Source organism: Triturus cristatus, chromosome 4_2, assembly GCF_964204655.1.
Source record: "Triturus cristatus chromosome 4_2, aTriCri1.1, whole genome shotgun sequence".
NCBI lineage: Eukaryota > Metazoa > Chordata > Amphibia > Caudata > Salamandridae > Triturus > Triturus cristatus.
Genome location: NC_140586.1, coordinates 197,638,058 through 197,654,089, shown reverse-complemented (window position 1 = coordinate 197,654,089; position 16,032 = coordinate 197,638,058). Strand labels below are relative to the sequence as shown.

The window sequence follows — 16,032 nt, the reverse complement described above, 5'->3', positions numbered from 1 at the left end:
GAACACAAAGCCAAACTCTGGTAAAGCATTGGTAAACGCTGTAAGAAAGTGGTTCTGTATATACTGCACTAAAGTAAGGTTCAGTGTACACAGAGTCCACAGTCCCCAGAGGTTTGGCAGAGACTAAAGTTAGATATAACCTTACCCTCTAAAGTGGTAGCTTGGTCGAGCAGTAAGGCAGTATCAGAGGACAGTGTAAAGCATTTGTTGTACACACCCAGTCAGCAGATGGTCTCACACACTCAAGAGCTGAACTCTAGGCCAATGGTTTGTATATAAAAATATATGGTGGTTTTATTTTAGAACCACAACTAGGTATCAAAATATACTTTCTCAGAATGAGATGCTTTATTTAAATACTTTCAATAGGCAATAGACTTTTGAATGCAATAGTTAAAATTGTTGCAATAGGCAACACAATTCAAACACAATTATAACATTGAGCTCAATGGGACTTTTTAAGTAAATGCAATTTCATTTACTTTGCGTGTGAATTTCTTACTCAGGGTTGGATCCTGGATTCAACCCTGGTGCATTTCCTGGAAACACTTGAAAGAAATTGTTTTTGTTACACTGGCGATTTTTAAGGAATATTTGTAAGTTTCAAAAATCGACACTTAGAAGAATTTCTGGCAAAAACCAGGCAATGTTATCCTATGGAGGAAAATCAAGTTATCGGTAAGTACGGTTGTAATTACTTTTCAGGGTCAGTGCAGGGCACCAAGGTCCAACGCTGGGATCTCTCCTGATAACAGGTGAGTATTTCGTTTTTGTCGTTCGGCTGAATTTTAGTGAAGATTTTAAAGTTTCAAAACTCGACACTTAGAAGAATTTCCAAGTGAAACCAGTCAATATTACCCTATGGAGAAAATGTAGGTTATCGGTTTTCAGGTAAGTACTCGACTGGCAGAGTTAAGGTTCTGGGCGTAGACTCCGTGGTCTCCCAGGGTCAGGTAGGTACAGTTGTTAAACCCTCAGCGGCACAGGGGCAGCCGGGTGCAGAGAGAGTTAGGCCCAGTGTTAGCCTATGGCGGGCAGGGGGCCTTTGGTTGGTGGCCGCTAGCAGGCAGGCCACACAACTGTGGGAGCTGGGCTCCTGGTCACTTACTCCGGGCAAGTGGGGAAGTAGATTAGTATAGATGTTGCACTCCCAGGGGCACTCGGGCGGCTGGGTGCAGGGTGCTTTTGAGCCGTCGGGCGCTCAATGGAAAAGCTACCTGACGAACAAAGGCTGCAAGCTTGGGGACGAAGATTCTTCAGGTGCGAACACCACTTCAAGAGGTAAGTTGGGAAGCTGTAGGTTAGGTAGGCACGCAGGAGCTGGGCACAGGGGGCGGCAGGGTGCCGGGTGCAGGGGTGTCTTTTCGCGTAGGGAAATCTTACCCTCTGCTGCTCGCGGTTGGAGGGGTCCCTGGTTCTGAGGCTGCAGGCGTCGTCTGGAGCGTCGAGATGGGTCCTTGGGTGCTGGATTCTTGCTCACAGTCGCCGGCGGGGACGTCCTCGGGGTCTTAGTCCACTCAGGCACAGGCCGGCTTGGCGTGTGCAGGAGTCGCGGTTCCTGGTTGGTACCAGAAGTTTGTTACTTGCTTTGAGCAGAACCACTGCTCGTGGGTTTTAGCAGGAGCAGGTTCGAGGGTCGACAGGCCTGTAGGGCTGGGGCCACATCAGTTGTCCTCTTGTTGGCAGCTGCAAGGCAGGTCTTCTTTCTTCTTGTTCTTCTTTCTTGTTTCGGATTTGGGATCTGAGGAAGGAAGGTTCAGGGTGCCCCTAAATAATAAATGTAGGGGCGTTACAGGTAGGTATAGGTCAGGGACCAATGAGTCCCTTCCCTGGGGTGGGTACCTGCCCAATCAGGACTAGGCTACTGCGCCCCTCCCACAGGAGAGTGGCAGGATAGGGGGTGTACCCACCCCAGGGAAGGGACCCATTGGTCCCTGCGCTTCACCTACCTGTAACGCCCCTAAATTTAGTATTTAGGGGCACCCTGAACCTTCCTTCCTCAGATCCCGAATCCGAAACAAGCAAGAAGATGAAGAAACAAGAAGACCTGCCGTGCAGCTGCTAACAAGAGGAAGACACCAACTGATTTGACCCCAGCCCTACAGGCCTGTCTACCCTCGAACCTGCTACTGCTAAACCCTGGCGTCTCCAGTAGTCAGCAACTTCAAAAACCCCGGAGGACCTGACTGCCTTGTGACTCTAAAAAGACTGGGATTCCCACGAGCAGTGGTCCTGCTCAACAGCAAGCAACAACCCCTGGCACCAGCCAGGAACCGCGAACCCTGCACACACTGTACCTGCCAAGCCTGGCCTGTGCTCTGAGTGGACAAAGACCCCCGAGGACGTCCCCCCGGCGACTGGAACACAGAATCCAGCACTCAAGGACCCACCTCGACGCTCCTGACAACGCCTGCAGCCTCAGAATCAGGGGCCCCTCCAACCGGGACCAGCAGAGGGTAAGATTTCCCGACGCCAAAAGGCACCCCTGCACCCGGCTCCCTGTGGCCCCCTGTGCCCAACTCCTGGGTGCCTACCTATCCTATAGCTTCCCAACTTACCTCTCGAAGTGGTAGTCGCACCTGAAGAATCTTCGTCCCCGAGCTTGCAGCCTTTGTTCGTCACTGAGCTTCTCTATTGAAATCCATTGAGCGCCCGACTGCTCAAAAGCACCCTGCACCCAGCCGCCCGAATGCCCCTGGGAGTGCAACCTCTATCCTAATCTAGTTCCCCACTTGCCCTGAGCAAGTGACCAGGAGCCCAGCTCCCACAGCCGCGTGGCCTGCTTGCCAGCAGCCACCAACCAAAGGCCCCCTGCCCGCCATAGGATAACATTGGGCCTAACTCTCTGCATACGGCTGACCCTGTGCCGCTGAGGGTGTAAAACCTGTACCTACCTGATCCTGGGAGACCCCTGAGTCTATGCCCAGAACCTTAACTCTGCCAGTCGAGTACTTACCCAAAAGCCGATATCTCACTTTTCTTCCATAGGGTAACATTGACTGGTTTCACTTGGAAATTCTTCTAAGTGTCGAGTTTTGAAACTTTAAAATATTCACCTAAAATCAACCGAATAACGAAACCGAAATTACTCGCCTGATATCAGGAGAGATCCCAGTGCTGGATCTTGGTGCCCAGCACTGACCCTGAAAAGTAATTACAACCATACTTACCGCGCTTAAAAATCGCCTGTATAACAAAACCGATTCCTTTCGACTGTTTACAGGAGATGCACCAGTGCTGGATCCATGATCCAACACGGAGTAAGAAAAAGTAACGATAACCCCACTTACCTGCTAAGTGAATTTCCTCCCATAGGATAACATTGGTGATTCTATGTGAAAAAGTTTCAAAGTGTCAACTTTTAAAATACAATAATATTCCTTAAAACTCATACCTGTAACCAAAACGTTTTTACTCCCCTGTTTCAAGGAAATGTCCCAGGACTGAATCTAGGATCCAGTCCTGTGGTAAATGTCTCCAAAAAGTAACTAATTGCATTTACTTAGAAATTCCCATTCAGCTCAATGTGTAATTGTGTTTGAAATTGTGTTGCCCAATGCAACAACTGTAGATACTGTATTCAAGTCTATTGCCTATTGACAGCATTTATCTAAAGCATCTCATTCTGAGAAAGTATATTTTGATACCTGTTGTTGGTTCTAAAATAAAATAACCATATATTTTTATATACAAACCATTGGCCTAGAGTTCAGTTCTTGAGTGTGTGAGACCATTTGCTGACTGACTGTGTACAACAAATGCTTTACACTGTCCTCTGATACTGCCTTACTGCTCAACCAAGCTGCCACTTTAGAGAGTAAGGTTATATCTAACTTTAGCCTCTACCAAACTTCTGTGGACTCTGTGCACACTGTACCTATTTGGGAACAGTATATACAGAGCCACTTTCTTACACTGAGGTATGCCAGGGCAGTGTGTTGTGGGCATGGCACACAGGGATGTGTGTCATGTCGACTCTGTTTTGTTCTGCACCAAGACACTCAACCTGCAGAGGCAGTGTGTGTGTGTCAGGGTACAGGGCATCTAAGGGTGGCACAATAAGTGCTGCAGCCCTTAGGAGCTTGCGCTGGTCACAGGGCCCTGGGTACCTAGGGTACCATTTACCAGGGGCTGACATGGGGCCAGAGATGCCAATTGGGTTTAGGCTTCATGCAGTTTTAGGGAAGGAACACAGGCCCTGGGTACCTGATTGTCAGGAGCCCAGGGCATACTCAAAGTACATCAGCAATTCAGCAAAAAATGGGGGCATACCATGCAAGAAAGATGGCACTTTCTCACAATCGCCATGCCATGACCGGTTGAGTGTGACGAAGATCGCAGCTGGAATGGCTTCAGGAGCAGGTCAAGAACCTCCCCTTCAAAGTCTTCGAGTAAATTGAAGAAGAAAATAAAAAGCCCAAGCGGGACTCCACTCATTTCAAATTCCAGGGAAGGCTTGAAGGCATCAACGTGGTCTCTCGTCCTTGAAGACGTTCCTATTTTGAGTAGATTCCGAGCTTTGCTCCAAGCCAACCCGAATTCCCTGGCCAATTGGCGGCGCCATAGCAAATCCAGAACTTTAGAGAACCCATGCTGTGCCTATTTCGCTTTTTACTGGCTCCATCTGTTATGCCTTCGAGCCCCAAATTGCGAGAGCCTCCATTTGGGCCTCTGCCCTTAGGCCCGCCGTTGATGCCAGTTGAGCCCTCAACCACCCTCTACGGGCTCTGTTCGGGCTTTGATGCACACTTTGATTGTGGCGCCGCAGCCCACTCTGGATCATGTATTGTAGATGCTAGATGACAAAATGCCTCCCTTTGTGTTTCGATCGATGCCGCACCATGATCCAACTGGGTTGCAACACTTGGGTGTCCCATCAGACACTAATACACAGCCCGGTTCATGGAAGGGCCCACACACTATGTGCATTTTTCGGAACAGATTCTAATAACTACCTCTATGATCCTGTGGATGAAATTGACCAGCCATATACCCAACTGTTAGTGGTATGAAAATCTCCTGATTGTCAGGGGCCTGGACACCTCGCGAGATGCTGGATTAGTTTCTCCTGCAGGTGCCCTCTACAGACGATAGTGGATCTTTTGCAGTGATTAAGTGAAGGTCTGCCAAATTCCCTGAGCAGTTGATCACAATGACAGTGAAGACAGATTTCCTCACTGAGGTGCTCCATTCCGGTCAAGCCAATACAGTGTTGTTTCTTCCATTTAATCAGGCCCCTACAGACAGGAGACCTAGTTGAAACCCAGTTCCAGACCTCCAGTGAATTGTCAAATTGCTCAACACCATCGTCCACCCGCAGGGAATCCTGATTTTTGGCTCTACATCTCAATGAGTGAGGTCAACCTCAATGAGTTTCCTACCACTCCACCAGACTAGGAATATAAGAACTTGCAAACATTTTGGAAGCACGTTTTCCTTTACTAGTTATGCCCTATGCTTGCTCAAAGCCATCTTCCTCCTGCTTCATTATACCCACACCCGTTTGGGATTCTGTTGCCCAAATCTTGCCTGGTGTCCTGGAACATTTGGGTCCAATTCCCCCTCTCCATTCAGGATGGCTGTGATGCGGCTACATTTACTATTTAATATGACTTAGACACCTCAGATTACCTTGGAGGGGCAAGTGGCACCAGTGTGACTTTTAAATGGCTTTCTTGTAGGAGGTCCACAGGCTTTTTCTGTGAGGGCCAGTCCATCTTGATTGACCTGCCTTTTGCTGGGTCTTTCCTGTTGAAGTAGGGGGGGAGCGAGCAGACTTTGCTCTCAAGCGCTAAAAAGATAGTATGGCCAAGCCATGCTTTTTAATTTGGCCAGCTCCTCCACATCAGCCACACCACCGATTTTGTTATCCTCCATGGTTGCGGTAGGGTTTTCAATACCGCCAGCAGATGTAGCCTGTCCACCCTTTTTGAGACTGTGTCCGCGGTATCCACAGACCACATAGACCACAGCGTAAACGTACAGCTCAGTCTTCCACCCCTCTGGGTGCCGGCACCTCAAAACCTTCAAAGCACAAAGCCACCCTCTCGGAGGCAGGATCAGGCACTTTCTACTGTGGTGGCAGACTGAGACAAGTGGGTCCTACAAATTGTACAGCTGGGTTAAGCCGTACCATTATTTGCTGCATGCTGCATCTTCCACCATCTCCATACTAATGACCATCGGTCCATAGTGCAGCAGGAAGTGCAGGCTAATTTGACTAAAGGGTGCCAGCATCAGAAGTACGTTGTGTTGGTTATTTCCTCTACAAAGGATGGAGGTTTCCATTATGTCTTAGCCATTCGCCCGCTCAATGCCTTGCTGTGGAAGGAAATACTCTCCTTGACCCAGGTCTCGTCTGCCCTCAAGACTGGATGGTAGCATTAGACCTGCACGATGTTTATTCCCACATCTCTGTCCTGCAGCCGGACAGACGGTATCTGCGATGGACGGTGGGTTTGGAGCATTTCCAGTTTACTGCGCTGCCCTTAGGCCTCACCAGTGCCCCTATAGTGTTCAAGAAAGTGATGGCAGAGGTTGCAGTGCATATTTGGAGGTTAGGGTTCCCAGTGTTTCCCCCTACCTCTATAAATAGCTGTTAAAGATTGGCTCACCCCAAGCAGTTGCCACCATCCTCCAGACTACCGCAACCTCCTGACATTGTTGGGGTTCCATATCAATTGCTTAAGTCACACCTGAGTCGTTCACAGAGGCTCTCTTTCTCCGAGTCTTCTAGTCGCTGTGCAGTTTTGTGTCCCCCCCCCCCCCCAGCCTCTGGTAGCTTGCAACAGAACAGTCTTGCTTATCTAAAGAAGATTTTTCATAAAGCAATACCCCTGCACGCTGGTCGGCTCCATGTGACATCGGCTCCGCCTTTGTGGCGCGCTGATGTCAGTTCTTTTCTTTCCACGCCATCCAGCGAAGAGAGCTACCCTCTCACTTTTTGACAGGCTTTTTTGATGTTTTGTCGAACATTTTTGGGTGTGTAGATATGTCCAAGAAGACTTCTGGATTCAAACCGTGCGGTGCCTGCCACTGCGCCATTTTGGTGACTATGAACACTTGATTTGTCTTTGGTGCCTGGAGTGCGACCACGACTCGAAGACGTGCTCCCACTGCCAAGCCATGGCTCCGTAAGCTTTGAAGGAGTGGTCCCTAAAGCTGATTGCAGCCCGTCGCTCGCACCAAGTCTTTCACCCCGGAGAACTTTCTCACTCATGGTCCCAGTCGAGAGGACGGTCGGGCAAGGTGTCCAAATCACTTTCAAAGTTTTACCCGATCCAGTCTGATGCCTGGTAAATATTCAAAGGATGTGGAATCTGTGGTTAATTACAGTATCTACCAGAAAAAGTGTTTTGCAGCTTGAATCTCTTCTTGACTCACATGCTGTGCATTAATCTGCCTTCTTGTGGGTGGGTCTGGAATTCTCCTTTGTGTTAGTTGGCCTCTTTTGTTTTTTTTGTTTTTTTGTTGGGTGTCGGCTGTTGTACCATATGTTGTCTGATCCAGCTGACATCTTAAGTACCCCCCCCCACACACACAAGCTCCCATATGTGGTAACCATCTTCAGCTTCTTTTTTTCTGTTGTTGGGTTTGGAAGCATTGCCGAAGGCTCCCCAGTCTATGAAAAGAAGTTTATTTGAAAGTTTGTCGAAGAAGTAGTAGTAGTGCCAGAGAAGAACACTGAAACAAGGTATCGATTTAAAAAATATAAAAATAAAAAAATAAATCAAGACTAAACGTTGAGGTTGACCCACAGAATGTCCGGACAGGGGACCCTGTGTTCCAAATGACATGGAGGAGACACCCTTCCAACTCTGCCCGAAGTGCCATCATAAATTTGCACAAAAAGATAACTATCAAGTGTGCAACCTCTGCCTTCTGCTGGACCACAAAAGTAACAACTGTGGGGCCTGCACAGATTTCAAGCTGAAGATCTTAAGGGCAAGGCAAAACCACAGAAAAGCACAGTAGGTGATGTAGGGGCAAAAAGAGACTCAGTCGCTGAGAGACCTGGGTTTGTTGAACGCAGAGGACGACAATATAGCCAAAGTTGCAGAAGGTGAAGACTTGGATTTCAAAAAGAGAGACATCAACAACGAAAAGGAGCAGCGAAAAGGCAAGGAGAAGTGTTCTCTGGTAACACCGAAAAATCATACTGGGGGCGAGTCTCGAAAAATAGTCTCAAAATTAAGAAGGGCAGTGTCTAATAGCTCGCCGACGGAAGGCCTCACAGAGGTCGAAGGAACCCCTCTGGTCCCTCAGCAAGAACACCGCAGCGGCCGTGCAACGAGAAGATGACTACGTTGAAAGATCTAAGACAGAAATGTTCTAAAGAAGAGGTCGGGCGGGGGCACCCTGGTGAAAGAAGCCTTGACGTCACAAAGGAAATAGACTCCTACTGCCAAAGAGCACGCGGTCGAAATCGAGTGGAAGAGGGAGGCGTCTTGAAGCCGAACTGGGCACGATACTACAAAAGTTCGACGTCTCCCTTCTAGAATTAAGAATCTCGCCGGAAAAAACTCAGTTGGACAAAACGCCAGAAGCACTGGAACCACCAATGATCCTAGAGCCACTTGAGGAGGAGGAAGAAGAAAAAAATCTTCTTCGAAGATGATACTGAGATCCGGGGTATGTTGCAAGAAGCAGAGGGGTCAGAATATCTTGAGATTCTGTGACAGGACATCAAAATATTTCCAAGCCAGGTCCTCCATGGACCAGAAACTAGCATCCTGGGACCAGTTTCAGGGTATCACCCCTCATCAGCCAGGCTAGCTTGAATCCAGTGGTGGAGTGAGCCCTGGACTACCCTTGCTTTTTTCTCTCCTAGCACATACATTTGTGTACACCAACCTGTCACTCTCTATAGTGAGACCGGTGCATGCGTCTCTCAGGCCAGTGGTAGGGATCCCATTCACCTGAAGTGGAAGTGCCTACTCCCACCCTCCGGGATCACCAGCTTACCATCTGGTCTTACCTCCCAGTTAACTGCAATTACGGCCTCCTAATCGGAGGAGTCCTCTCCTATGGTCACACTGAACAGCTCACTGTTAACGACCCGCTTGGAACAGGTTGAGTCACCATTGTAGTGACCTGGCTGCTGACCGTCAAAACATAACCTATCATCCAGAATCTTTTTAGGCCCGAGTCCCCCTGCCACTATGTGTCAGAGTGGGGATGGGATTGCTTTTCCTCCTTTTTAGGGATCTGGGGTCCTAAGGTAGTTTCTTTGATGGGCTTACCACCCTCCTCTTTGGATTTCTGTTGGCCTGATTTCATTCCCTCCCCTTTTGGAGTCTCCCCCCTGGGACTTCTTGGCTATCCTGGTCCTTAACCACTCGTCGGCTTTCTTAGTCAGCTCTCTGGGACTAGAAAGAGATGACTTTACCAGATGCTGGAGTAACTTCTCCGAGGTACAGTTTTCAAAAATGTGTTCCTTCATAATAAGATTATAAAGCCCATCATAATCCTGCACCTTGTCACCTTTCAACCAGCCAACTAGTGTCTTGACTGAGAAGTCAAAAAAATCTATCCAAGGCTGACTTGAGGTTTTGTGAGTCTCCCTGAGCCTAATTCTGTACTCCTCAGTGGCGAGTCCAAAGCCCTCAATCAGGGTATCCTTCATGAGATCATAAGACTCCACACTTTCCTCATCCAGTGTCTTGAATCTATCCCTGCACTTTTATGAAAAAATCTTCCTGAGTATAGAGGCCCAGTTTCTCTGGTGTAACCTCATGACAAGTCCTCTCAAAGGCTGTAAACTATTTGGTAATGTCATCACCCTCAACATATTTGGGGAGAAGCCCTTTTGGGATTAAGTTTCCTCTCTTTCCCCATTTGAGTTGTTGCTGCCACCATTTATGGATGCTTGACACATTGCAGCCTTCTCCGTTTCTATGGCCAGATGTTGGCCTCAAGGCTGCTCTTTCGACTAGTCTCTCAAGATAGACATCCTGATCCTCTTGTACTTCTCTGTGCTGTGAGTTGCCTGGCCTACCCCCAGTCGGGGCAGACACTCCAGTTGCATTTCTAGGATAGATGTGAGGGGGTACCTCATCACCTTCATTGAGTTTTGGTGGGGGGGGGGGGGGTGGCAGTCTCCTGGAGTACTGTCATGATCAGGGTCATCCTCGTCTAAGGACTCAGGATCTTCTGTAGATTTGGTTGAATCAATCTGTAAGGAGTTTCTGAAGTGGTACTTTGTAGGGTTTGGACCTGTTTTTTTTTTACTGACTGTACAGAGGTTTCTTAGCTGCTTGACGCTTAGATGCAGGTAAGGTGTCAGGTCGAGCTCCCAAACTATCTCCTCTGGACCAGACATTTTTAATGTACTTGGGACCTTTTAAGAAATTTGACAAATTCAAAACAGACTAACTAGTACACTTTTTACATCTCGAATACAACAGGACACACAAGGCCCTAACAGTTCACATTAGAAAATTGAGAAAAATGTAAAATTTCAAAAATGATTTTTGACTAACGTCTATTGTACGTTTCTTCGTGGAAACACCTATTGACCACGTGGTATCAGGAAATGCAATGTCTTCTACCCCACCGCTGATTCCCTAGTGTAGGAAGTTGGCTCTCTATGTAGTGAACCAAAATGAGGAACACCATGCTAAGTCCAGACAACACTTATTGGTTTACCGGCCTTAAATTGATACACCCCCCCCCCGCAAAAACATTTCTGTGGTAGTGTGGGCGATCCGTTTAGACTTATCAGAGGATAGTGTTAAGCATTTGTTGCACACACAGTCAAATGACACACACACCCAAGAATTAATTCTAGACCAATTTTGAAACCTACACCGATTTTTTTTTTTTTTTTTTTTTTTTTTTTTTTTTTATAATATTTTTAGACGCTAAGATTATCACAATCTGGTGACTACTTTAGACATTCTTGCTTTGCACAGTGGAAACATTAGAAAATGACAGCTGTCAAATTTGAGACGAGAGCCTCAAACTACGTAATGTTATCATTTGGGAGAAATATTCACTGCACAGGGTCATTTTCAGTTCACTTACGGGACTGATCTTCTGGACTTAAAATAAGCAGGGGCCAAGGTCATTGGAACCACCAGCAGTTTCGGTTGACTTGCCCTGGCTTGTCCGGTTGAAGAGTGATAGTAGCTTCGAACTCTTCCAATGAAGTCAATGGGGAAAAGTATCTATAAGAAAAAGGCTGCAAGTGGGGACTGGGAGACCAGTCCGGCAGAACCCAAATTTAGGCTCTGCTCATGAGGGTCGCTGGAGCAAGGAGGGCAGCGTTGATCGGCCCGGACTTGGGCTTTGGGGTTCGAGTGCAGAGTTTTGTCTGACGGGTTGCTTGCATTAGAGGCTTTCTTCTTGGGGTGGACCTGGTGAGGGGCGCAAACAGGGCAGCAGGGCCACTCTCAAGAAAGCCCTTGTGGATCCGAAGTCCCACGTCAGTAGGTCAGTGTTGGCATTAGTGGTGTTTGGACTGGACATGCATCAAGCCTTGGTTGCTGCAAGGGGTCCGGTACCCTCCATATTGGTGTATGGCTGATCCGGAAGGGTCCTGGCATCTCCAGACTTAGCAGAGAGATGTATCTGAACTCCTGGAGCATGGTGACTTCTTCCTGGGCAGCTGCTGCATTGATGGGCCCGTGGTCAGCCGATCGGTGAACCAGATGCTGCAATCGGTGCCTGCAGACTGCAGGGAAGTGGCTGCTTTACTTCATGGGAGATCTTTCCCGGTTGTTGAGGTGCTGGACGGTCCTCCAAGCGTTTGGGCAGGGATTCCAGCTCTTAGTGAAGTCGGCTTGACGATTGGTGAAGTACAAGCACCCTGGTAGGGCTTTGCACCAATCTTTGGTGCAGGTCTATTGTTCTTGCATGGTCCTTTGTTTTCCTCGGTTCCCAGTAGCCTAATCTTGACTTGATCGGTTTTCTTTGTGGCAGGGGTCCCTGTAAATATGCAATTTAGGGATGCTAAGGGGAATTTAGGGTAGTACTCAGTGGCCTACTTACTCTTTTGGGTCACTACACTTCCTATAGGACCACTTCCTGTGGCGTGTGGGCATAACCCTGTCCTAGAGTTCCTAGTTCCACCAACAACAGAATGGTGGAGCCCTTCTTTCGTGGAGGTAATCAGGTAGCCCACCCTAGGGTTGTGACGAGCCTGTGGTGCAACATGCCTACCAGTATAGCTAATTTCCTGCCTGTCCAGGTGCCAAACGGACCTCGGGCAGGTGGTAGCATCTTCCAGGTCTAAGGGTAGCCGTCTCGCATATCAATGGCGGCAGAGGCTTTGAAGCCTGTCGCCTTGGTATGCAGATTTACTAGCCATCCTGCTGGACGATGTGTGAACACCTTCTCCGGAGCAGGCATGGTTTCTGACCTCCAAGAGCACGGGCTCTCACCTCCAGGAGGTCAAATACTCCTGTGGTGGCTGGCTGGACGATACTAGTCAGCCAGCACACTAGAAGGTTTCAGGGGACACCTCTAAGGTGCCCTCTGGGTGCATGTCAGGACAAATCCGATACTAGCATCTGTATGAATTTGTCAAGATGAGATGTTTGATACCAAACACCATTATTTTCAGTGAAGCCATTATGTAGCTAGGTAACAGGTAATGACCAGTGCCCAGTACATATACTTAAGATGGCTTCCCTGTTAACTTGCAGGATCTAGTAATAGGATTAGACATCACAGGGGCATATCTGCTCATGCACATATGTCATCACATGTACTGTGATGCATCCTGCTATTGTGCTCCTAAGGCCTGCTGCAGGGGTGACTTAAATATAGTACATGCAGTGTATGGGCATTGCACACAGGGATTGTGCAAGGTTGTGTTTTCAGAAGGGCTTGCGCCTTTTCACATATTCTGCAGTGTCAGCCTAGATGTAATTTTTGACTGGGTCCCTTAGAGTGGCACAAGACATGCTGCAGACCTTTGGGACCCTCTTTAATACCCATGCTCTTGGTACAAGGGAAACCCTTTAAAAGGGACTTACAAGGGTGCTATAGTCCTTACCAATTGGGTTACAATTGAACATGTCCGTTTTAGGTAAAAAAAACCACTGACATTGGAATCATTGCACTGTCAGAGACGACAAACCAGCATCTAGTAGTTCAAATTGGGGCAAAAAGTAGGGGGACATTTGCAAAGGAGTTCAGCTTTCTACACCCTCTAGCTAGTGACTTACTACACCAGCACCCCGTTGAACACACAACACCTGTGGGGGATAAATAAAGGACTTCCTTCAGGAGTGGAGGAAGGCACTTGAGACAAATGGATATTAACATGATACGATTTGGATATTGCATAGAACTGATCTCATAAGGATCAAAGAAAGTGGCCCATACAAAGGAAGATAAAACATGTACTACAAGAGGTAAAAGAATTGCTTTAAAAAAAATGCAATAGAAACAGTGACCAGGAACGAGATCATTCAGGGAAACTACTCAACATATTTCCTAATAACCAAGCAAGAAGAGTCTCTACGACCTATACTCCGTTTTCGGAAACAAGTTCATAAAAACACGCAAATTCAAGTTGACAACACTGAGATGTCATACCGACCATATGGCAACTGTAGATCTTGAGGATTCATATCTACACGTCCCAGTGAATCACAGACACAAAATAATTCTTGCGCTTTGTGGTGGACAGAGTGCACTATCAATTCAAAGTGTGTGCTTTCGGAATAAAATCAGCACCAAAAATGTTTCCAAAATGCCTTGCAGCAATGGTAGCGCATTTAAGGCAGCAAGGGATATGTATTTCCTTACCTAGACGACTGGCTGGTGAAAGCAGTCTCACTACACAAATGCAAAGATCACAAAAATAGAGTGATGTCGACACTCTACAGCCTGTGGTTCTTGATAAACACTGAAAAATCATCTCCCAATGCAGAACAAGAGAACATAGTCCTGGGAGCAGCAATCAATTCAACAGAGGCGAAGTATTTTCCTTGCGAGAAGAGGATATTCTCGCTGATACACGAAACTTGACAATACCGGAAGGACCAGTCTCAGACAGTGAGACCTGTGGGAAAAATTGCCTCTTGCATACCTCTTGTACCTTATGAGAGACTACATATGAAACAAGTTCAGGAATAGGTACAAGACCAATGGTTACAAGCCACAGGGAGTTGGGAAGTTCTACCGATTGTCACACAGAGTACAGGAGGAGATGGTTATGAAACTGGAAAAATATAGCAAGCGGGTTCATAACTCCAACTCCCTCTGTACCCATTACCACAGATTTCTCGCTTACAGGTTGGGGAGCTCATATGGAGAAACTCCAGATCAGAGGAATTTGCAAAGACCAGAAAGCGGTACACAGTTGCTACCCAAATTCATCTCACATTTCTACATAAATAGAACCAGGTTTTTTTCCAGGACTGTTTTGATACTTCTAAATGCATTACACTTGTTCCTGTGAATAAGCCTGACTGCTCTGTGCCACAGGTACCCAGAAGTCTGAGCTAAGGGTTTTGTTAAAGAAGCTAACTGGAGCTGAAAGAGATAGACATTATCACATGGTGAGGTCTCACAACCACACCACCCGGAGACATGAATATTTAATGTTTTAAGAATATTTAAAGCCATTAAGTGCTAAGCATAAGTGATGGTCTGCGTCCGCTGTAGACTGGAACCGAGGTAAAATTTGAGACTGACCGCCATGGGGCAGAGGTCCGGTACAGCAACAAGGTTTGTCATAGTCCAAGTGTGCACCATCTGGCTTAGACCTTTAAATCCCAGGCCACCACATAATACACACTTCTAAAGACCCCTAGGTCTTCGGGGGAGGCACTGAGAGACTGACTGGATGTTCGGTAGATACCAACAGCAGGGTCCAGTTCAGGTCTAGTTGCCACTAGCCAGCTGGGTACTTCCAGGAAGAAGGTGTCTTGCAGCTTGTTGGTTCCCTGTGGCCACACAGGAGGTAAGCCAGCTGACACTTGAAGTCCACCCACTTCTTTGCCCTGGGAGCAAGTCCAGTCCTTCAGAGCTCCTTACGGGTCATAGACCGCAAGTCCACTCCTCTTATGGTTTTACGCAGGTCCAGAAAGTCTTCTGAAGTGGGTGCCTAGATAGTCCACATTTTTACCTGAAACCAGCTAGGATGGTGGGCTTGCTGCTCGCAACACCCTAATTTAAGGGAATAAAAAATTCTAGTGCCAACCCTACTCAGTTTTCAAAATGCAGTATGTCGGGGCAAATTCAACATGATGAAAATCTTTAGCCACACTCAGATTGGCCACTGAGGGCTAGGAGTGCCCCATGATAGTCTTGGTGCCCCCCCCCCCCCCCCAACCCCACTAAAACATGTTAGGATGGTTGGACAAAAACAGGATTCTTCACAACCAGACCGTGCATACACCAGAATCGCCTTGGCAACCTGTTCCCTGCTTTTCAAGTTTGCCCCAAGTGTTGTGTGAACCCTGCAGACCAATCAAGCAGGATTTGACACTGTAATGTCAAAAGTATGCTCATAGCCCCCACCCTTCTGATGAGCTCAAATTAGTCATTCCTGTCCATTCAGGTTGACCTGTGAAGCACAGTGACCTATTGTGCAGCTTCTGGGAAGAATGTCACCCCTATTTTACACATATTCAAAGGTAATTACTGACTGGGAACTAATAAAGTATTATGCTAATTAGCTTTCTGAAAGCTCAGGCAGGTACAAGTTAACTTTCTAAAAGCTACATTTCCTTAATATTTATTTCACATCCAGCTTCACCATTGAACTGGATTTTTAATATCTATTAAAAAAGAGTTGTTTAATTATTTTCTCTAGCTGCACCCATTCCAGTTTTAGTATTTTAATCTGTACTCTGGTTTTCTACATAGGACACCAAGGCTGCAACTGTGAAAATAACTTATGGGTGCTAGTCTCTGTATTGATATGTTAGCATTACATTTCTGTATTTCCTGCATTTAAATACCATGCACCCTTCCATGTGGACTACAAGGCCTACATAGGGGTCACATATTCATATTTAAGAGTCCGGTGAAGACCTGTTAAAATGGGTGTTTTTACAGGTAGAATTGCAGTTG

At 47.2% G+C, this 16,032-nt stretch overlaps 1 protein-coding gene across 4 annotated transcripts in view; it reads left to right on the top strand.

Moving 5' to 3' along the window:
- UBN2 (ubinuclein 2) overlaps positions 1-16,032 on the top strand; it is a 645,107-nt gene that overhangs the window by 340,334 nt on the left and 288,741 nt on the right. The gene's annotated exons all lie outside the window — the stretch shown is intronic.